At 37.9% G+C, this 24587-nt stretch overlaps 1 protein-coding gene across 1 annotated transcript in view; it reads left to right on the top strand.

The window, feature by feature from the left end:
* The first annotated feature begins 24476 nt into the window (after positions 1–24476).
* MMS22L (MMS22 like, DNA repair protein) overlaps positions 24477–24587 on the top strand; it is a 146946-nt gene continuing 146835 nt past the window's right edge. Inside the window, exon 1 of the mRNA XM_066254381.1 lies at positions 24477–24575. The gene's annotated coding sequence lies outside the window, so the exon portion shown is untranslated. The remainder of the gene's footprint in view (positions 24576–24587) is intronic.

Genomic DNA, 24587 nt, shown 5'->3' with positions numbered 1-24587 from the left:
TATTCCACAGTAGCTTAAATGAGCTGATATATTTAAAGCATGTCTTTCAACAGTATCTGGTATCTTCCAAGGAGCATATTGTTAACTACAGACTGGCATCCCCAAACAGAATTCCTCTTCTTTGTGACTCCTCATCTCAGTTAATGGCAGATCTACTCACCCAATTGTTTAAGCAAAAAACTTATGCAAGCAAAATATGAAACTTTTTGTGTGTATATGACAGAGAGAGACAGAGAGACAATCAGAGACAGACAGACAGGAAGGGAGAGAGATGAGAAGCATCAATTCTTCTTAGTTGTTCATTGATTGCTTTCTCACTTGTGCCTTGATGGGGGGGGCTACAGCAGAGCAAGTGACCCCTTGGTCAAGCCAGCAACCTTGGGCTTAAGCCAGTAACCTTTGGGCTCAAGCCAGCAACCATGGGGTCGTGTCTGTGATCCCACACTCAATACAGCGTCCCTGCACTCAAGCTGGTGAGCCCACACTCAAGCCAGATGAGCCCGTGCTCAAGCCGGCAACTTTGGTGTTTCAATCCTGGGTCCTCTGTATCCAAGTCCAACACCATCGACTGTGCCACTGCCTGGCCAGGCAAAAAATGAAATTCTTATCTCACACAACTCAGAACTGCCCAATCAGCCAGTCCTGCTAGTATCACCTTCCAATACACATCACCTATATCTCACCTACAGTATTCCAAGGTTCTGCCATTAGTCTCCCTACTTCTAGATTTTCCCCATATAGTTTATTCTTCTCCTGCAGTTGGAATGATTTGGTAAAACTTGAATTTTACTCTTCTTCTCAAAAGCCTCCATTGGTTTCTTATAGTACTTAGAGCACAAGCCAGAGTCCATATGGCAAATAGGATCTATCTGGTCATTACATAACCCCTCCTAGTCTCATTATCCCCATCTATTCTCTCTTCCTCACTCCTCATGGGAAATGTTGTTTTTGCTCAAAAATGCCACATACACTCTCCAGCATTCAACATGGTTTTCTCCCTCACTTCAGTCAGATCTCAATTTAAATATCTCTTTATCAGTAAGTTTTCTAGGGATCTCGCCAAAAATAACCAGAATAGTACCTACTCAGACATTCTGTCACCCCTGGCCCTAGTTTACATTTTTATAGCACTCATCCAGATTTTGTATTTGTTTGCTATGACCCCCATACCCCCATTAGAACCTAAACTCCATATTGGTACAGCCCATGTTATTCACTGCTCTAACTCCCTCACTGATAACAACACTTAGTATTTAGTAATGGCTCAAAATAATAATTGTTGAACAAATGAACGTAATTTTTTCCGGGAAGATTGTTAATTTCAGAATTCTTGGGAAGTTATTTTTTTCCTAATTAGTCCACATGCTCTCACCCCAACGCAACCTTAATATAATATTTGTTCATGCTATGCCTTCCACTAAAGATAGGATCTGACCATGGTGTAATATAACATATGACATGGTGTAAGCATAACATGACATTATGCTTTCTTAGAGCTGCTCCATGTATGTACAATCCCAACTATCCTTTCTTTTCAGTATGACAGTTTTCCTGTGATGTTAGTTTCCTTTTTAGGGAGAGAAATCAAATGTCTTAGTTAAAATAGTTTAAGGAAAATGGGATAATTATTCTAATAACACATAATTATATCCTTGAATAAGAGGGAATGAGTGTCGATAGGCCACAAAGTTACCAGAACTAGAAAATTTAAAAACCTTTAGAAGGAACCCAGCTCTTCTCTTAGCTTATTTTATTATTGATGTGCAGTCTCATTCTTGTTATGTTTAATTCTCTTTCTCTTCGCTGCCCACATAGTCTTTCATTTGCACTTTTCTCTGCTTTTTTTTTCTCCTCCCCTTTCTGCTCTCTGGCTTTTTCTACTTCTTTCTGTATGAAGGAGAAGGCCATTGTCCCACAGCTCCTGAATCAGAATCAACTCAGATTAAGTACACAAGCCAGAATAAACTAGCCCTTTTTAGTCTCCATTACAAATTCACATGAGAGAGAACCCTTTAGCTGCCTAGGGAGGCAGGGACTTTTACCATACACATGGCTGCCAAGGACCTGGCTTTCTGCTAAGTGGGGAGATATGGGTGGGGAGGGCTAATATTCTCTTTTTCCCTTTATTTTAAGTGAGAGGAGGGGAGACAGAGAGACACTCCTGCATGCGCCCCCACCAGGATCCACCTGGGAAGATATCCTACAGGGCGATGCTCTGCCCATCAGGGCCATTGCTCTGCAACCCAGCCGAGTTATTTTTAGCACCTGGAAATGAGGCTCCACGGGGCTATTCCCAGCAGCAGGGGCCAACTTGCTTGAACCAATGAACCAATTGAGCTATGGTTGTGAAAGCGGAAGAGAGAGAAAAAGAGAAAAGTAGGAGAGGGGTGGAGAAGAAGATGGTTGCTTCTTCTGTGTGCCCTGATCAGGAATCAAATCCAGGACATCCACACACCAGGTGGATGCTCTACATGGCCAGGGCCAGGACTAATATTCTTAAAGAGAGAAGATTGTGATGAGCTGTGCAAACAACCACCAAAGGTTTCTACTGCAGCGAGAATTCAGATGTAAATAATACAAAACCCGTAGAGAATAACATTGGCTAGAATTTTCAGAGTCAGGGGAATTCTTCCTTTCTCTTTAGATTGGTTTGGTCATTTCTAATAGTCAAGCAATACAAACATATATAGAGTTAAAACAAACAAAAAAAATAAAAAGACCTCTAATAGGACCTCCTATAACTGAACTACTATATCCTGTAGAGAGCCTGCTATTTTTCTTAGACTAACAACTTATCAGTGCAATAGAAGGCATTCATGTATCTGAAATATATTTTTATTTTCCAAAAATAGTTTTTTTTATTGTTTTCCTAAGTGAGGAGCAGGGAGGCAGAGTGACAGACTCCTGTATGTGCCACAATCAAGATCCACCTGGCAAGCCCCCTACCGAGAGATGCTCCCATCTGAGGCCATTGCTCCGTTATTCAGCAACCAAGCTATTTTAGCACCTAAGGCAATGTCATGGAACCATCCACAGCACCCAAGGCCAACTTGCTTCAACTGAGCCATGGCTGTGGGAGGGCAAGAGAAAGAGAGAGAGAGAAGGGAAAGGGGGAGGGGTAGAGAAGCAGATGGTCACTTTTCGTGTGTGCCCTGACCAGGAATCGAACCCAAGACATCCATATACCAGGCAGACGCTCTACCGCTGAGCCAATAGGCCAGAGACCAAATATAGCTTTCTTATTGTCCTTCAATATCCTTTTAGTCTTAGACAAACAAACAAACAAACAAAACAAAAAAATCCGGTATGCCTTCATTCCCATCTTCCATATATTTTGTGTGTGTGTCATATATATATTTTTTATTCATTTTAATGGAGTGACATTGATAAATCAGGGTACATATGTTCAGAGAAAACATCTCCAGATTATTTTGACATTTGATTATGTTGCATACTCCTCACCCAAAGACAAATTGTCTTTCGTCACCTTCTATCTGGTTTTCTTTGTGCCCCTCTCCTCCCCAGTTACCATCACATTCTTGTCCATGTCTATGAGTCTCATTTTTATGTCCCATCTATGTATGGAATCATATAGTTCTTAGTTTTTTCTGATTTACTTATTTCACTCTGTATAATGTTATCAAGGTCCATCCATGTTATTGTAAATGATCCGATGTCATCATTTCTTATGGCTGAGTAGTATTCCATAGTATATGTGTACCAAAGCTTTTTAATCCACTCGTCCACTGATGGACACTTGGGCTGTTCCCAGATCTTTGCTATTGTGAACAATGCTGCCATAAAAATGGGGGTGCATTTCTCCTTTTGGAACAGGGCGATGGTGTTCTTAGGGTATATTCCTAAAAATGGGATAGCTGGGTCAAAAGGCAGTTCAGTTTTTAATTTTTTGAGGAATCTCCATACTGTTTTCCACAGTGGCTGCACCATCTGCATTCCCACCAGCAGTGCAGGAGGGATCCCTTTCTCCACATCCTCGCCAGCACTTATTCTGTGTTGTTTGGTTAATGAGCGCCATTCTGACTGGGGTGAGGTGATATCTCATTGTTGTTTAAATTTTCATTTCTCTAATGATTAGTGATGTTGAGCATTTTTTCATATGCCTATTGGCCATCTGTATGTCCTCTTTGGAGAAGTATCTATTCATTTCTTTTGCTCATTTTTTGATTGGATTGTTTGTCTTCCTGGTGTTGAGTTTTACAAGTTTGTTATAAATTTTGATTAACCCTTTATCAGACATATTGTCAAATATGTCTATCAGACATATTATCAAATATGTCCTCCCATTGTGTAGTTTGCCTTTTTATTCTGTTCTTATTGTCTTTAGCTATGCAAAGATTTTTAGTTTGATATAGTCCCATTTGTTTATCCTGTCTTTCATTTTACTTGCCCGTGGAGATAAATTGGCAAATATATTGCTGCAAGAGATGTACTTGGAAAATTATAAAACACCAATAAAAGAATTCAAGGAAGATACAAACAAGTGGAAGCATATACCGTGCTTATGGTTAAGAAGAATAAACATCATTAAAATGTCTATATTACCCAAAGCAATTTATAAATTCAATGCAATACCAATTAAAATACTAATGACATACTTCAAAGATATAGAACACATATTCCAAAAATTTATATGGAACCAAAAAAGAAAACGAATAGCCTCAGCAATCTTGAAAAGGAAGAATAAAGTGGGAGATATCACACTTCCTGATATCAAGTTATACTACAAGAACATTGTACTCAAAACAGCCTGGTTCTGGCATTAGAACAGGCATATAGATCAATGGAACAGAACAGAGAATCCAGAAATAAACCCACAGCTTTATGGACAACTGATATTTGACAAAGGAGGTAAGAGCATACAATGGAGTAAAGACAGCCTCTTTAATAAATGGTGTTGGGAAAATTGGACATCTTCATGAAAAAAAATGAAACTAGACCACCAACTTATACCATTCACCAAAATAAACTCAAAATGGATAAAAGACTTAAATGTAAGCCATGAAACCATAAGCATCTTAGAAGAAAACATAGGCAGTAAGCTTTCCGACATTTCTCACAGCAATATATTTGCCATCTTCCATATTTTAACTAGTAATTATTTTGGTGTGTAAGCTCTGTGTAAGTTTACACACATAACTTTTGTTGTGATACATAAATGAGTTTATATTACAACCACACCTTAAAATGTATCTTAAAAAGTAAAAGCAAGGTGCAATTATTTTTACTTAATAAATAAAGGAACAGAATTTAAATAACAGGCTCTTTCTTATGACAACAGCATTGCCCCTTTGATTCATTTCTGCATCGATTTTACACAATGTGAAAATTATGTTTGGTAGGTTCACTTATGGTCCAGTGCTGACCCAAATAGAGTAAGCACACTAGAGCCCATCTTTCCAACCAACTGCAGCTAAAAACTCTTAACAAATATAAGCAAATACTTAGGGATTCTGAAACTTAAAGAATACCAGGCAGATTAAAAATGTCAAAATTTAAAGACAAGTAGGTTTATGAGGAGATTAGTATTGTTTTCCTTTTGTCTCTCACTTTTGCCCCAAGTATGGACTGAATTGGAGGACTCTATCATGGGCATCAACAGCAAAAGTCTAAGAGAAATCCATCTTTCTTGCTAAAAGCTCAAGAAAAGAGGCCTTTTGATCCCTTTTCCAAGTGCAGCCCCTATCACAGAGCTGTACTGTGATGGTGGAGGCGGGGTGCGCACTGAAAACTTCGAGTGAACAACTTATCTTAGAATAGAAGAACTAGGAAAGATGCTTTTGTTGTGCAAAGAATGTAAGTGGACAAGTTTTTGTTTTCTTTTCTTTTTCCATCCATTGCTTTTTGGGGAGAGGAAGCCTTATCACATAGAACTACAGATAGTTCAAGAGGGTCCTACCTGAGAGAACTTCAAAGTTCTATCCAGTAGAACTAGGAAAAAACAGTCCTTGGGAGCCAGAGAATGTGAGGCAATGCTGATGAGGCTAGAGCTGAAAGAGATCACCTACTTCTGTGTATGAATCAACACAAGTCTCAGGCTTTTCCCCAAGCCATGCACTTGTGAAACATAACAAAAAACAAACAAAAAAAAAACACAAAGATTTTGAAAACCAAACATGTGTATAAACTATTGCCCAAGCCTCAAATTCAGCCCTAAGTGGTATATGCAAAGGGCAGATCCAAACAGCATAAAAAATGCTTTGAAAACTGAAAAGATATTCACCCACAGAAAGTGAAACAAATTTTACAGATTGAACCTAACAGAACTACTGCTTCCTAAAAAAACAAAAATTATTATTTGAGGATTTTAACAGGATTGCATAAATGACATTGTAGAAAACAAAACCCCAAAATTCTGACCATGTAAAGAATGAGCAAAGTTAACCAAATTTCAAGAAAAAATATAATCAACAATATCAATCCTGGGATGACCATATATTAAAATGATCAGACAAGACATTTAACACTTTGAGTAGTGAGTTTTTTTCATGCTTGCTGACCTCCGGAAGTGAGGTGAGTTTTTTTTTTCAAAAGATGAAATTAGTTCCAGTTCCAGTCTTATTAACTTAAAATCTCATTTGTTTGATAACCAACATATGGAAACAAGAAGAACATATATTAGCCTTTTTTAATTTGCCTTACACATTTTTAAAATAAATTGATTGTACTCTGGATGGTCAGAATGCACAAGAACGTACATGAACATTTGTACTACTCAAAGGGCTAAGCAGCTATTCTAACCATCTCACGGGAGATAAAAGCGAACACTCTTGAAATGAGCAGGAAGGTATAAGTTCTTGGTAGAGAAACAGAAAAGAGAAGCAAATAGGAAATTTAGAACCAAAATATACAATATCTGAAATAAGTTTATAAGATGAGTACAATAGCAGAATCAAGATGAAAGAGGGGAAAATCAGTGAACTTGAAAATTAATCAGTAGAAACAGTGCAATCTGAAGAACAGAGAGAAAAAGGATTGAGCAAAATGAACAGTCTCATGGACCTATGAGAAAATAGAAAAAAGGCTAAATATTTACCATATGTACAGTTTACCCTCAAATAATTCAGGTGTTTGGGATGCTGACCCCTGAACAGTTGAAAATCTATGTATAATTTTTGACTTCTCCAAAACTACTATTAGCCGACTGTTGACTAGAAGCCTTATCAATAACCTAAATAGTCAATTAACAAATCTTTTGTAGGTTATATGCATTATATGCTGTATTCTTACAATAAAGTAAGATAGAGAAATGAAAATTTTACTAAGAAAACCATATCCTGGCTAGATAGGTCAGTTGGTTACAGTGTCATCCCAATATGCAAAGGTTGTAGGTTTGATTCCAGGTCAGGGGACATACAGAAACAGAAGAATGTCTGTCTCTTTCCCTTCCTCTCTTTCTAAAATCAATAAAAAGTTTTTTAAAAATCATAAAAAAGAAAAAATACATTTACAATATTTATTGAAAAGAATCCACTTTTAAGTGTACCCTCACAGTTCAAACCTGTGTTGTTGGAGGGTTAAAAATAATTAAATTTCTTGAAAGAGATGAGAAAGACATTATGCAGAAATAAATGTTTAAAAAAGTAATAACAGCAAAAATTGTCCAAAATTTTGTAAAAGATATAAATTTACAAAATTTGGAAGGTCAATGAAATTCAAACTGAGTAAATTCAAAAGAAACTATAGTATGTTCACACACAATAAAACTTCTGGAAGCCAACAAAAAAGAAATAAATTGAAATCCACTGGAGAAAATTAACACATCATACAGAAAGGAAATATTATTCAAATGGAGATTTCTTCTCAGAAAATACTGAGGTCAGAAGACAGAAGATTATCACACTTAAAATACTGAAAGAAAAGAACTATCTAACCAGAATAATGCATTCTTTGAAAATAACCTTCAGGAATGAAGGTGAATATAGGAATGAATATTACCAAATGAAGGAAAATTAAGCATTTATTGTCAGAAGACCTTCTCTGAAAGAAATGCTAAAGGGAGTTTTTCAGAGTGTGAATAGATGATACCAGAGGGAAATTCGAAATTCAGAAATAAAGGAAGAGCAATATCGATGGCAAATGTGTGGGAGAAATAGCAGACAGTTTATTATATCTTTTTAAATTGATTGATTGATTGAGATTGAAAGGGAAAGAGAGAAACATCAATTTGTTGTTTCACTTAAATGCATTCATTGGTTAATACAGTTGATCATATCTTAAGTTGTAAAGTGTTTATGACAAAATATAAATTATAATGTCTGCATAATTTTTCAATATATGTAATATAATGTATATGATGACTATAGCATATAAGAGAGAAAGTAAAGGAATATCTATGATGATAAGGATTTTACATTTTACATGAAGCAGTAAATATTAACTAACTCTAATTATATTATGAGAGATTAACTGTGCATATTGTGATACCTAGAAAAATTACTATAAATATACTACAAAGAGACATAGTCAAAAAGCTAACAGATACATTTAAATACAATACTAAAGATAGTCAAATAATCCAAAAAATATATTGAAGAAACATGGAAACAACAACAAAAACTGGTAGGGGACAAACAAAAAATAATAAAAGGGCAGAACTAAATAAAACCATATTATATTAAATGAAAATGATCTAAACATACCAATTAAAAATAAGATTGTCAGGTTGGGTGAAAAAATAAAACCCAAATATATGCTGTTTATAAACCAACTCATTTTTTTTTAGAAACCCACTTTTAAGATAATAATATAAATATATTAAAACTAAAATCATTGTAAAAGACATGCTATTAAATACCAATGAAAAGAAAGCTGGAGTGACTATATTAACAATAGACAAAAACTTCGAAACAAAAAAAAATTATCAGGATGAAATAAGGACATTATATCATAATAAGAGTGTCAATTCAGTAAGAAAACATTAGAATTATAAATGTATATGAGCTTAACAACAGAGCTTCAAAATACATGAAGCAAAAACTGATACAAATGAAAGGTGAAATAGATAAATCTTCAATTATACTTAGACATTTTAATACTCTTCTTTCAGTAATCAATAGAACAAACAGAATGTCAGCAAGAATATTGAAAACCAGATCAACATTATCAACCACTTGACCTAGTTGACCTTTATAGAACATTCTACCCAACAACAGCAAAATACAAAATATTTTTGAACATACATGAAACATTCACCATGATAGGCCAATTTGGGTAATAAGACAAACATCAACAAATATAAAATTACCCAAATCATACAATGTTATCTGATTAAAATGAAATTCAACAAGAAATCAATAACAAAAAGATACCCGAAAAAGTCTCAAATATTTGGAAATCAAACAACACATTAAATAACCTATAAGTCAAAAATGAAGTCTCAGGACGAACTGAAAAATATTTTAATTAAGTAAAAGTAAAAATACAACATCAAAATTTGTGGAATGCAGCTAAAGTATTGCTCAGAAAGAAATTAAAAATACTAAATGCTTCTATTGGATAAGAAGGTCTCAAATCATATTCTAAACTTCCATTTTAAGAAGCAAGAAAAAAAGAGAAAATTACCACCGACACAAACAGAAAGAAATAAAAAATAAAGATAAGAGCAGAAATTAATGAAATTGGAAAAAGAAATAAAAACAAGCTTATACCCTGAGAGAAATAATTACAGATCATATACAGGGTGGGGCAAAAGTAGTTTTATAGTTGTTTGTATGAAAAATAATACAATAATTAATGAATAATAATACAATAATAAACTCTGTCTTTCATGTGCTTACGACTATAAACCTACTTTTGTCCACCAATGTACATGTGCTGGCTACAACAGAAGCAGCTCTCATAAACCATGAGGTGAACTTAAAATAGAGGCTACACATCGCGGAGAAACCAAAAATAAGGATCCTGGGATCCTGGCACCATCAACATCACCAGATCTAGGCTGATTTCATGACTCTCATGTAAGAGGGAAAGATGCTTTTATTTGTTAAGCCATAGTTATTCTAAGTTCTATGTTATTTGTAGCTCTGTCTGACTCAAACTACTATAGAAATTTATGTTAATATACTTATAAGAGGAATTTTAGCCAAGATGTAAGAATAAAAATGAGCCAGTCTTAGAAAAATCAAGAGAAAAAAACCGAGACAGTTCTGGCATTAAAGCACAGCTTGGGCAAACATATGAGACAGGAAAGAATATTGCGTGAGAAGAACTGAAAGAAAGCCAGGATGGCTGATAACTTGTGAAAGTGATGGAGTGGTACAAGATAAGATTTTGGACATAGGAAGGGGTCAAATTACAAAGGTGAGAGGTTTAGATTTCACTTTAAGAACAGTAGGAAGCCACTGAAGGATTTTAACTCTTTGAGTTGTACGAACATTCATGTGGATCCTCATGCCTCCTGATTATCCTGTGTATTGTAAGGCAACATTTAAAAAGGGCAAACATATATTCTTCTTGTTTCCATAAATTGGTTATCAAACAAACATGATTTTATGTTAATAAAACTGGAACTGGAACTAATTTCATTTTTTGAAAAACAACAACAACAACAACAACAACAAACCTCACTCCCAGGGGTCAATGAGCATGAAAAACTCACTACTCAAAGGGTTAAGCAAAGAAGAGACTTGATTCAATTTATGCCTCCCCTTGGCAGCTGGGAATGACTGCCCCCTAGTGTCAGCCTTCCAGTGGCCCTAGTCTCTCTGTGTTGATGTCACCTGAGCCTTTCAGGCAATTTTCTTGGACAAGCCTCAATTTTCGGACTCCTCACTCTGGCTCCCTCTATCAGGACCCACACACTCAGAATGCACCCAGTGTCTGTACAGCTGACTCACTCCACAGCACGGTGCCCTTGCCCTGCCACCATAAGCCACTTTTGCCTTTAGACTTGTAAGCATCGACACAAGGACCTGTGTACCGCAAGTGCCAGGATTTACAAGTCAGCCTCGCCTCTTTAAGTGGCTCCTGAAGTTCCACTACCTTGACTTGGAGAAAAAGAGGGAAACACTACAGCTTCTGAATGCAGTCTCTAAAGAAATCCTTATTCTTAAAATTCTAACCTCTCCTTAATTTTTTTTTATAAAGCTGGGTGATCAGCTAGTGCTGATAAAAGCAAATTTTGGCCACTTCATTTGCAATGATAGTCAAGTACCCTCAGTTATAATGTGGGGTATTGGACCATGATTTTTCTCAGGTTGGTCCTTTGGCTGAAACTCCAAGGCTAAAAAAATAGAATTATAACATTTCAAAAAGATGATTTGATTCCAAAAAAGATACGATTATTGATATTTAAATACCAGATGCAACATTTTATTTATTTTTTTCAAAAGTATTTTTAAGCTACTACTATATTCAGGCACAATCCTAGATTCTGAGGACAAAATATTGGACAAATCTCAAGTTACAGTCTAGTGAGGAAATGGCTATAGACATAATTATTCTCTGTTTATAAAAGTATATTATTCTATATACATATTTTATTTGTAAAAGTTATGTGTTCTACTTGTATGACATGAAAATGTAATTCTGAGATATTTTAAAAAAAACAGTTAAGCATAAGTAGGGTCTTCTGTGTAGTCCTTGATCAGAGAAATGGACTGCTGGAAAACCACAGTTGAAGAATTATAAAACAATTCACCGGAAATATATTGAGCTAACCAAAAAATTTCCAAAGGCTTAGTCAGAAATTACTCTAAGGACCTGTAACTTGGATGGGCACCAGGAAAAGGGAGAACCAGGTAGGTGAAGAAAACAAGGTTGTCTCTAGAAGCAGAGCAGGAAGCAGTACACCATTTTCTCTGTAGGGTGAAATCTTTCTCCTTGGAAGAAACTGCTTCTAAGATATGGGCAGATACCTTCCAGTTCTTTTGTTGTGGCATATTAAAGGTGAAGACAAATTACTTGTTACTTATAAAAATGTTAAAGAGGGAATAATTGGTTTTTAATGGAAATGGGGATGTTATGATAGGAAGTGACATCCCTCACAAAAGGAGTGATATTAAGTGAAGTATATAAAGATAAGGAAATCCCACAAGGTAGAGAAGGGAAAAACAGTGTTGGTCGTAAGTCGCTTTGCTTGGATAGCACTTCATCTTCCTTCCTTTGGAGAAACAACCCTTCTTCGTTCCATGTTCTCTTAACAGCGTTGTCAATTAAGCTGTCCTATTCCCCATCCCCTTTCCAAAACTATATAGAACCTTTTAGCTAGGTTGAGCAAAAAGTAAAGGTACGGAACAGTTTCACTTACTTACAATATTTTTAATGTTTAATGGAATTATTTTTAGCTTCTGAGGCAGAGGCTCCAAGAGCCGACATCAGTACCCAGAGCGTCACAATTGAATCAACTGAGCCATGGCTGTAGGGAGGAGAGAGAAAGAGAGAGAAGGAGGAGGGGAGGAGAAGCAGATAGTCGTTTCTCTTGTGTACGCTGACTGGGAATCAAACCCGGGACTTCCATACACACGGTTGACATTCTACCACTGAGCCAACCGGCCAGGGTCAATGTTTCCTTTTCAATCCATCCTCATTTGCACATTAATATTCTCAGACAGACTATTTTTTATGAGTGTCAATCATGGTGTCAAGTAACAGCTGGCAGCAATGCTGCTATTTAGCCATCTTTGAAATTAAGAGGCACATAGTCCACACACAAGGTTACCCTCACTTCTGACTCTAATTGTAGATTCTGGGATTCTCAAAACAATCCTCAGTTTTCATAACTTGCCTTAAAGACTCAGAAAACTCATTGAGAGCTGTTATACTCATAATTACAGTTTATTTATAGGTAAAGGATACAGACTCAAATTAGCCAAGCAAGAAATGCTAGGGTAGAGTCTGTGGGAGTACCAAAGGTGAAGCTTCTGTTGTCTTTGCCCAGGGGAGCTGGGACACTTCAATTTTCCAGTGTCAATGTGTAACAATATGCATAGACCAACAACTAGGGAAACTTGCTCAAGACTCAGTGTTCAGAGTTTTTATTGGGGCTCCATGTGTTAGCATGATCCAGTGACTACCAATATGGTTGATCTCAGTATTCAATTCCTTGTGGACTCTTGAACTGAGAGCCACAGTTTCTCACTGGCTGTTGGCCAGTATGCCCTCAGTTTTTGCCACATAGTCATCTCTAAAATGGCAATTTACTCTTCAAAGTGAACAAGCGAAGAAGGCAGAAAACGAAAAGTGCCGGTGAGAGTGCTGGCAAGATGGAACTCGCAGTATTTTGTAACATAATTATGGAAGTGATATGCCATCACTTTTTTTTATTATTCTATTGATTAGTGGTAATTCAATATGTTTACTACACTCAAGAAGAGATTTCACAAGGGCATAAATTCAAGGTAGCAATAATTGCAAGAAATTATTGGGAGCCATGTTAGAAGCTGCCTACCACAGTAAGCTTAGGGAAAGAAGACAGGATAAAAGGGAGAGGTTGATGGTAGAAACAAGAGGAGTAATTAACTATTCAGCTTACCGGGGGTTGAAGAAAATTTAATTAGAACACATGCAGGAAGGGAAGATACTAAACATACAAAATAAATAAATAAGGATCAATAATGAACTTTTCTGGGGTCCAATTGTTACAGTTCCATATGGTATATTTTATTATATTGTTAATTACCTAGTGCCCTGAACAGTGACATGAGAATTCATTTTACTATATAGGAAAGTTGCTCTTTCTCAAATGACTAAACCTTCTCGTTGCTACTGAATTCATTGTTTAAATCATGATATCTATAAAAGGAGTAGTACTTGGAACATTAGGATTTCATTATTTGTTGCTAAAAATTAATGTAATAAAACACTGTAGGTTAATAGAAAGTTAACTGAAGGTGAATTGTATACACACTCACAATAGATACCTCATAGATATAACCTGATATTTTCAATATTAAGGCTAAAAACCATAAATGAGTTTAGCTATTTCAGTGTATCCTCAATATGTCCAATTATATAAAAAGATCATTAGAATTGGATTTAGCATTGGTCAGATTTTACTATACATAAAATGATGATTCTAATACTGGGCTTATGAGCTGATACTATAAAGGGGTAAAGTCATCCTAGGTTTCATTTAAGGCATGAGAAAATAGTTTTAAACCTTAAATAAGATTTCAGTTAAAATGGATAAAGTTTCTAAAATTGAGGGTTTCAATCTTTGGGATATACTATATTTAGTTGAATTTATGAAAAATTTTCTTACTCAAAATGTGACACTCATATTAAATTGTTTGATTTTCAGTCTGATAACATAGTACTAAATTATCAAACAGATAGTTTTTGAACACATTTTTTTTAAATGTCAGAATGGGTTCACTAATATTACAACAGTCAAATACTATCATATGTTCCCTCCTCCTGAATGCTGTTGGAAAAAAATCACAAAACGATGCTAACTGAACTCTTAATATTTTTTTTAAAAAATCTAAACTAGTCATTCAACACCCCCAGACATTCCTATCACAGTTTCCTAATAAACACACTCTTTTACTTGCCAGTATGACCACAACACATCTTTTCTCTCTCCTCAAATCTCTAACTACCACTTTTCCTCTCACTTCCAGTTGATATGTCATAGAGAAAATAGATGAAATAAAACAAAAATAACCTCAGCTTCCAGCCACTCAGTTCACCAACTTAAATTATCTTTATCTGTATAATTTTCACTCTTCTTGTTACTGAAAACTTGTCTTTGATTCTACTAGAGGCCATAAGGCATCTGTTTAGTGAATAATAATCTTCTCTTGTCTTAAGGCCTGCAGTCCTGCGATCATTCACCTTCTCTCAGCATCATCAACTTTTCCTTTATAATTTATTTATATTTATATATTCATTCTTTTTATAATTTCCTTAACCTCAAACACATCTTCTAATATTTTCTGTCTTCAAAACATTATCTGACCCTGGCCGGTTGGCTCAGTGGATAGAGCATTGGCCCAGCATGTGGAAGTCCCAGTTTCCATCCCCAGTCAGGGCACACATGAGAAGTAACCATCTGCTTCTCTTTACCTTCTATTTTTCTTCCCCTCTCTTGCAGTCAGTGGCTTGATTGGTTTGAGCATCAGCCTTGGGCACTGAGGATGGCTCAGTTGGTCTGAGCATTGACCTCAGGTGCTGAGGATAGCTTGGTTGATTAGAGCGTCAGCCTCAGATGGAGGTTGCTGGGTGGATTCTGATTGGGGCCCATGTGGGAGTCTGTCTCTATGTCCCCTCCTGTCATTTAAAAAACAAAAACAAAGAAACATTATCTCTTGATCCTCCATATTTCCCTCCTGCCTTAATTTTCAGCTTTATATTAAATAAAATTCCTGAATAATGTTTCTATATTTGCTGACTCACCTCCCATTCTGATCTAATGTTTTCATCCCATTACTCAATTGAAATGGCATTTATCAACATCAATAATGACCTACCTCTTGGTTCAATGGTTAAGTTGTTTTCTCTTATTATTCTACTTATCAGCAACATTTGATATAGATTACCCATTCTTTCACAAAACACGTATCTTAACTTTCATGACAGGCATCACATACTAGTACATACACTAGAGTTTTCTCCTTAAATCTGGCCTTACTTATTGCCCTTCATTGCTGGCATTCCCTGTTCGCTAGTCCTCTGAATATCTAAAAATATTATAGCTTTAGCTTTTACATTTAGATTTATGATTTATATTGAGCTCAGTTTTATAAATAATGTGAAGTAAATATCAATCTTCATATTTTAGTATATCAGTATCCAACATTTCCAGCACAATTTGTTGAAAAGACTATCCTTTAATCGTTGAATACCTTTGCCAAAAATCAACTGACCTGCCCTGGCTGGTTGGCTCAGCGGTAGAGCGTCGGCCTGGTGTGCAGAAGTCCCGGGTTCGATTCCTGGCCAGGGCACATAGGAGAAGTGCCCATTTGCTTCTCCACCCCCCCCTTCCTCTCTGTCTCTCTCTTCCCCTCCCGCAGCCAAGGCTCCATTGGAGCAAAGATGGCCCGGGCGCTGGGGATGGCTCCTTGGCCTCTGCCCCAGGTGCTAGAGTGGCTCTGGTCGCAGCAGAGGGACCCCCCCCCCCGGAGGGGCAGAGCATCACCCCCTGGTGGGCAGAGCATCACCCCTGGTGGGCATGCTGGGTGGATCCCGGTCGGGCGCATGCAGGAGTCTGTCTGACTCTCTCCCCGTTTCCAGCTTCAGAAAAATACAAAAAAAAAAAAAAATCAACTGACCATACACATATGGAGGTCTTTCTCTGTACTCTACGCTGTTTCACTGACTATGTCTACCCTTAGATCAATACCACAATGTTTTGACTATTGTAGCTCTGTAAAAATTATGAGATCAGGTACAGTAAGTCCCTGAATTACAAACATCTGACTTACAACTCATACTTACAAATGGAGCTCCATAAGAGCTATTGATAATCAACTGCAGTTGGACATAAGTGGAAATGATATCGTAGAGTTACTTGACTCCCATGGCAGAGAACTACCCAATGAAGATGTTATAGAACTAGAGCAGCAGATGATAGGATTTAGGAAAGAAAATATGGACCTAGAAACTCCAGAACCAAAAAACTTTTCTACAATTGTTAGCTGATGCTTTGTTGTCTCATTGAAGCAGGAGTACAAAATTAGAGATGCAAGATCCTCATACAGAGAGGTTCACCAAAGTGTATTGTACAATTACTGAAGGCCTAAGATGTTACAGGGCCATTTGTGATGAGAAAAAGAAAAGCTCTGTACAAACCTCCCTTGATGCCTACTTCAAGAAAATGACTCTAGTAGCAGAATCAAACTCCGACTCTCTCTAACACCAGTCCCATCATCTCCAACAAGTCCATTATCTTCTTTCTGTATCATCCAAGATTATTTAAGGTTGTATTTGAAAATGTTTAAGTATTTATATGCACAGAAACGTAAAAATAAATACTATGTTAAGACAAATGTCTAAGTTATATTTAATTGGTAAATATACCTGTTTCAACTTACATACAAATTCAACTTAAGAACAAACCAGCCCTGGCCGGTTGGCTCAGCGGTAGAGCGTCGGCCTAGCGTGCGGAGGACCCGGGTTCGATTCCCGGCCAGGGCACACAGGAGAAGCGCCCATTTGCTTCTCCACCCCTCCGCCGCGCTTTCCTCTCTGTCTCTCTCTTCCCCTCCCGCAGCCAAGGCTCCATTGGAGCAAAGATGGCCCGGGCACTGGGGATGGCTCTGTGGCCTCTACCTCAGGCGCTAGAGTGGCTCTGGTCGCAACATGGCGACACCCAGGATGGGCAGAGCATCGCCCCCTGGTGGGCAGAGCGTCGCCCCTGGTGGGCGTGCCGGGTGGATCCCGGTCGGGCACATGCGGGAGTCTGTCTGACTGTCTCTCCCCGTTTCCAGCTTCAGAAAAATGAAAAAAAAAAAAAACAAAAAAAAAAACAAAACAAAACAAAAAAAGAACAAACCAACAGAACCTATCTCATCGTAAGCGGGGGACTACCTGTACTGTGAATCTTCTAATACTGATTTTTTTTTTTAAATTTTAATTTGTGTTTACATATATTCTAGTATCCCCCCTCGAATGCATCCCCTCATGTTCCCCACAATATCCCCCTCTCCCCCCAGGATTAGCTTTTCTGCTCTCTATAATGCTGTTATGTGTGTATTATTAGGGGTCCCCAAACTACAGCCCGCAGACCGCATGCAACCCCCTGAGGCCATTTATCTGCCCCTGCTACACTTCCAGAAGGGGCACCTCTTTCATTGGTGGTCAGTGAGAGGAACACAGGATGCGGATGCACTGTAAAGTGCAGAGTCGCTCACATACAGTACTACTTCTGGTGACGCGAGATGCACACATCATGGCTCCGGAAGCACGTCACATCACTTGTTACAGCTAGCAATGACAAATATGGAACCGGACATTGACCATCTCATTAGCCAAAAGCAGGCCCATAGTTCCCATTTAAAAACTGGTCAGTTTGTTGATTTAAATTTCTTGTTCTCTATTTTAAATATTGTATTTGTTCCCGTTTTGTTTTTTTTACTTTAAAATAAGATATGTGCAGTGTGCATAGGGATTTGTTCATAGTTGTTTTTTATAGTCTGTCCCTCCAATGGTCTGAGGGACCGTGAACTGGCCCCCTGTGTAAAAAGTTTGGGGACCCCGGTATAATTTTACCAATCTCTTTCCCTTCTCTGATCCCATCTTCTCATCCCCTTTCCCTCTGTCCGCTTTCCTTCTAGTCCCTTTGATCCCTCCTCTGCCTCTACTCAGTTCCTCAGTTCACATTGTTCATTGGATTCTTCAAATGAGTGAGGTCATATGATATTTTTCTTCCTCTGCCTGGCTTACTTCAATTAACATAATAGTTTCCAGGTCCATCCATGTTGTCACAAAAGGTAAGATTGCCTTCTCTTTCTTGGCCCCATAGTCTTCCATTGTGAGTATGTACCACCACTTCTTAATCCACTTGTCCACTGATGGGTACTTGAGCTGTTTCCATATCTTGGCTATTGTAAACAATGCTGCCATAAACATGGGGGTTCATTTCTTCTTTTGAATCATTGATGTGGTGTTCTTGGGATATATTCCTAAAAGTGGGATGGCTGGGTCAAAAGGCAGTTCCATTTTCAATTTTTTGAGAAATCTCCATTCTTTTTTCCACAGTGGCTGCACCAGTCTGCATTCCCACAAGCAGTGCAGAAGGATTCTCTTTTCTCCACATCCTCACCAGCACTTATTATGTATTGTTTTGTTCATGTGTTCTCCCACACAATGGGAGAACATATTCAACAATACATCTGATAAGGGGTTAGTAACCAAAATTTATAAAGAACTTGTAAGACTCAACACCAGGAAGACAAACAATCCAATCAAAAAATGAGCAAAAGAAATGAATAGATACTTCTCCAAAGAGGACATACAGATGGCCAATAGGCATATGGAAAAATGCTCAACATCACTAATCATTAGAGAAATGCAAATTAAAACCACAATGAGATATCACCTCACACCAGTCAGAATGGCGCTCATTAACTAATACTGTTCTTATTCAAAATTGTTTTGGTTATTTTACATCTTTTTCATTTCCATATAAATTTCTAAAAGCATTTGTGAATTTCTGCAAAAGAAAAGACCATTGGGATTTTTATTGGCATTCTATTGAATTTCTGGATAGATTTCATAATAAGCCTTAATAATATTGAGTCTTCCAATTCATTAGTATGTGATATCTTTCTATTTTATTTAGTATTTTTAAATTTCCTTTGGCAATATTTTGTAATCTTCAGTGTACTAAATCTTGTGCATATTTTGTTAAATTTATCTCTAAATATTTTGATGCCATTAAAATGGTATTGCTTGCCCTGGCTGGTTGGCTCAGTGGTAGAGCGTCGGCCTGGCGTGTGGGGGACCTGGGTTCGATTCCCGGCCAGGGCACATAGGAGAAGCACCCATTTGCTTCTCCACCCCCCCTCCTTCCTCTCTGTCTCTCTCTTCCCCTCCCGCAGCCAAGGCTCCATTGGAGCAAAGATGGCCCGGGCGCTGGGGATGGCTCCTTGGCCTCTGCCCCAGGCGCTGGAGTGGCTCTGGTCGCAGCAGAGCAACGCCCCGGAGGGGCAGAGCATCGCCCCCTGGTGGGTGTGCTGGGTGGATCCCGGTCGGGCACATGCGGGAGTCTGTCTGACTGTCTCTTCCCATTTCCAGCTTCAGAAATATACAAAATAAATAAATAAATAAATAAATAAATAAATAAATAAATAAAATGGTATTGCTTTTCACTTACTATTTTTATTTTTTTAAATTTTATTTGTTGATTTTAGAGAGAGACGAGGGAGAAAGAGAGACAGACAAAAACATCAATCTGTTCCTGTACATGCCCTGACTGAGGATCAAACTGTCAACCTTTGCATATTGGGCTGATGCTCTAGCCAACCAAGCTATCCAACTTGGGGTCAATCACAATTTTTACATGTTCATTACTTGGCTAGAAAAATACAATTTATTTTTGTATGTTGACATGGAACCCTGCTACTTTGCTGAATTCATTATTAGTTGTCCAGTAACTGTTTTTGTAAATTTTTAAGGATTTTCCTAAGTAAATCATTATGTCAGCTGAGAAAGGCAGTTTTACTTCTTCTTCTCCATTCTATATTACTTTTATTTATTTTTCATACCATATTGCCTGGGTTAGTTGTCCCCAGTACAATGATGATCAGAAGTAGTGAAAACAGACATTCTTGTCCTATTCTCAACCTTAGGAAGAAAGGGCTAATTCTTACGATATGAATAGATATGTCATAGTTGCCATTTATCAGGTTAGGAAATTTTTATTCTATTGCTAGTTAGCCAAGAGTTGTTTTTTGTTTTGTTTTTTAATTGAATGAATGCTATTTTTAAGTGATTTTTTTCTGTATATTAAGATGATAATGTGGTTTTTCTTTTTACAGTGTTGATATAATGAACTACCTTGACCTGTGCTTTGAAATTTGAATTAACCTTGCATTCCCAAGATAAACCTAATTTTCTTAGTATGTCATCCTTTTTAATGTATTGCTGAAATTATTTGGTAAAATTTTTGCCTCTATGCTTGCATGTGATATTGGATTGCAATTTTCTTTTCTTGTCAAGTTTTGCTATCAGTTTAATGCTGGACACATTAAATGAGTTTAATATATTCCATCTTCTTCTAATTTCTGGAATCATCAGTATAGATTTGGTGTAACTCTTTCTTAATATATATTTAGGAGAATTCAATAGTAAAACCACCTGGTCTCAGAGTTTCCTTATAAGAAGATTGTGTATGTCTGTGTATGTTTGTGTGCATGTGCACGAATGATATGAGAAAGAAAAAAAGACGTTTTTAAATTAAAGATTAAAATTACTAAAATAGAGCCTGTCCTGTGGCAGCGCAATAGATAAAGCGTCAACCTGGGATGCTGAGGTCTCCAGTTTGAAATTCCGGTTAAGGAACATAGGAAAACCAACTACTATGAGTTGATGCTTCCTCCCCTTCCCTTGCTCCTTTTTCTTTTCTAAAATCAATAAATTTTTTAAAAATCTTAAAAATTATTACAATGGATACAGAACTATTCAAGTTATTTTTTTTTCTTCTTTGGCAGCTGTCTTTTAAGGAATTTGTTCATTTCATCTGTTTAATTGGTATAAGTAGTTTTTAATATCCTTATTTTAATGTCTGTAGAAACTGTAGTGATGACACCTCCTTAATTCCTGATTTTAGTGAGTTGTGTTTCCCCTTTTTTCTTGATCAGTCTAGATAGAAGGTTTTATCAATTATATTGGTCATTTCAAAGAACCATCTTTTGGTTTCATTTATTTCTCCTATTTTTCTTCTATTTCATTCCATTTCTGTCTACTCTTTATGATTTCCTTCATTTTATCTGCTTCAGTTTTATTTTGTTGTTTTTTGCCTTAGTTTCTTTAGAACTTTTTTTTTTTTTTTTTTTTTTAGTGAGAGAGAGAGAGAGAAAGAAGGACAGATAGGGACAGACAGACAGGAAGAGAGAAAGATGAGCATCAACTTGTTGTGGCACTTTAGTTGTTCACTGATTGCTTTCTCATACATGCCTTGACCAGGGAGTGACAGCCAAGCCAGTGGCCCTCTGCTCAATCCAGTGACCCTGTGCTCAAGCAAGTGATCTTGGGCTTCAAGACAGCAACCATGGGTCATGTCTATGATCCCATGCTTACGATAGTGAGCTCACGCTTAAGCAGGTGACCTCAGGGTTTCAAACCTGGGTCCTCAGCATCCCAGGTCAATACTCTATCCACTGCACTTGGCTCTTTTGAAGGTTTTTTTTTTTTTTTTTTTTGTATTTTTCTGAAGCTGGAAACAGGGAGAGACAGTCAGACAGACTCCCGCATGCGCCCGACCGGGATCCACCCGGCACGCCCACCAGGGGCGACGCTCTGCCCACCAGGGGGCGATGCTCTGCCCCTCCGGGGTGTCGCTCTGCCGCGACCAGAGCCACTGTAGCGCCTGGGGCAGAGGCCAAGGAGCCATCCCCAGCGCCGGGGCCATCTTTGCTCCAATGGAGCCTTGGCTGCGGGAGGGGAAGAGAGAGACATAGAGGAAGGGGGGGTGTGGAGAAGCAAATGGGCGCTTCTCCTATGTGCCCTGGCCGGGAATCGAACCTGGGTCCCCCCCCACACCAGGCTGACGCTCTACCGCTGAGCCAACCGGCCAGGGCCTGAAGTTTTAATCATTGAATTGAGCTCCTTTCTTTTTAATGTAAGAAGTTAATGTTCTGAATTTTAATTTTAATTTTATTTTTATTTAATTCAAAATATTTTCTAATTTTCCTAGTGATTTCTTCTTTGATTCAATTAGGTTATTACTTAATTTCCATATATTTAGAGGGTTTTTTTTTCCAGATATCTTTATATTATTTATTTCTAGTTTAATTCCATTGTGGTCAGAATTGTACTTTGTATTGTTTCAATCCTTTTAAAGTTGATGAATTGTTTTATCACTCATAAATTAGTGAATGTTCCATGTGCTTATGAAAAGTGTACTCTGTTATGGTTGGGTTGAGTCACCTAGAAATGTCAATTAGGTAAGTTGGTTGGTAGAGCTGTTCAAGTCTTCTATATCTATGCTTATTTTCTATCTACTTGTTTCACCAATCACAGAAAGGAGTATCAAAGTCTCGAACCATAATTATTAATTTGAGTATTTCTCCTATGATAGTATTTTTGACTTTATGTTGAAGTTCTATTACAGGATACGTACACATTTAGTATTATTTCTTCTTGATATAATTGACTCCTTTCTGTCTGATTCACACTCTATCATTCTTTAGCCTGGAGGCTGAACTTTATAGATTACATCCTTACCCTCTATTTTTAGTTTAATGTTAGCCAATGAGAGACACCAGGGTGACACTAGAGTGTGCGGTGAAAAAGGTTGGGTACTTCATCCTTTCAGTTCCTCCTTGATGAGCTGTAGGTTGGCACTGGCTACATTTCTCTATGAAATCACCACAGGTGGCTGGCTATCAGGTAGGCGACTCATAGAAGTAAGTCTGCTTGGGCTTTGGTAATCCTTTTCTCTTAACCTTTAGGCCTAATGGTGATAATGATTCTCTGGTTCTGGTTACTTCACCATTACTTTTCGTTTTCAGGTAACCCAGTCTACACCTTTGTAAATGGCCCTTTTATTAAGCATCCTTCAATCACCTCTCTTGAATGTTGTATGTTACCTGCTGAGGAGTCCTACTGATGTAAAGTGTGTTATAGTACTTGCTTATTTATAGATGACTTATTTGGTTCATTCCGTTCCACTCACTAGCTCAACCATTTGTCACTCAACATCAGGCACTTGAAAAAAGGAAAAGGAGCATCCATATAGATATTTAGAATAGAGGAAGAAGTAATAATGAGTATGTTGACCCAGTTCTCCTAAACTCATAGCCATGGCCCAATATTTTCAGACCTAGGCACTATTCCCAAGACGTTATTGTAGATTTCACCATATGTCATGCTAGAGACTTGCATGGCCATAAACAAGCTAGAGCTGCAGTGGTCTCCCAAAAAGCATGAGGTCTCATGATTCATCAGCTGAGCATAACAGACACATTATAGCAGCCCTGTAAATTGTAGTCGGAGTAGAGATTACGTTGTTTTTTTCCCCCACATCATTCCATTTGTCAGAAAATGTACGGCACTTGGTTTGAACTGAGAAAAGAGTTATGATAGATTCCTAGGCATGAATTTAAGGCAGGACAAACTGTTTTAATGGAGGAATAATCAATGACAATACTCAAGATATATCAGCTCAGTTGAATGAGAAATTCTCCTATTTTTCTCGAATCGGAAGACGGTGATATGCTGACGTGTTATCTCTGACTCAGACTGAAAAGTCTTCTGAGGAGTAGATTTTACAGAGCACTGAAAAAAATGAAAATGCAGCGAATGGGCTCTACGTTTACAAAAGCATCCAGGTTTAAATGACTTAAACCTGTCCGGGTGTGTTGCAAAAAAAGGGAAGCGACAGTTTTCGTGCCAGGGTTTCCTTACACTGGATCGGCCTCATTTTTGCACTTGCCTAGCTCACAATCCATGAAACACAGGCATACTCGATCTAAAAAAATAGTTGGTGGCACTAGTGCGGGAAGAAGAGGGCACCGCGCGGCTCTGGGTGTGAATGACACCCGCTTCGGACTCACTTGAACACCTGAACAAAAAGCTCCTTTCTCCACAGCCCCACTGGAAGGTAAGCAGCTGTCCACAGGCCTTGCTCATCTCAGCCCGGTATCACTTTCGTGGCTCAGTGAAGCCCCGCCTTCCGACCAATACACTAATTAAAACTAAAAACTGAAAAAAAGAGAAAAAATGAAAGGCAGGATGCTACACTACAGCCTTTGAGAGCGTACTCTCGCGAGACCTCGCCAGGGCCCGCGGTTCCCGCGGAGACCGTGAGCGGACCTCCGGGGCGGGCTCTGCCTGGCTCCGCCCTTCCTGAGCTCGCTTGCAGTTTGGCGGGAATTTTACCTGTTTGGGGTTTGGACCCCGCGCACTCTGCGGCTGTAGGGACCAGCGTATCTCCGGCACTGAAACTCTGAGTAAGTACGATG

The sequence above is a fragment of the Saccopteryx bilineata genome, chromosome 1 (genome assembly GCF_036850765.1).
Source record: "Saccopteryx bilineata isolate mSacBil1 chromosome 1, mSacBil1_pri_phased_curated, whole genome shotgun sequence".
Lineage (NCBI taxonomy): Eukaryota > Metazoa > Chordata > Mammalia > Chiroptera > Emballonuridae > Saccopteryx > Saccopteryx bilineata.
The sequence above is the reverse complement of the archived record's forward strand: the minus strand, read 5'-3'. Positions and strand labels throughout refer to the sequence as shown.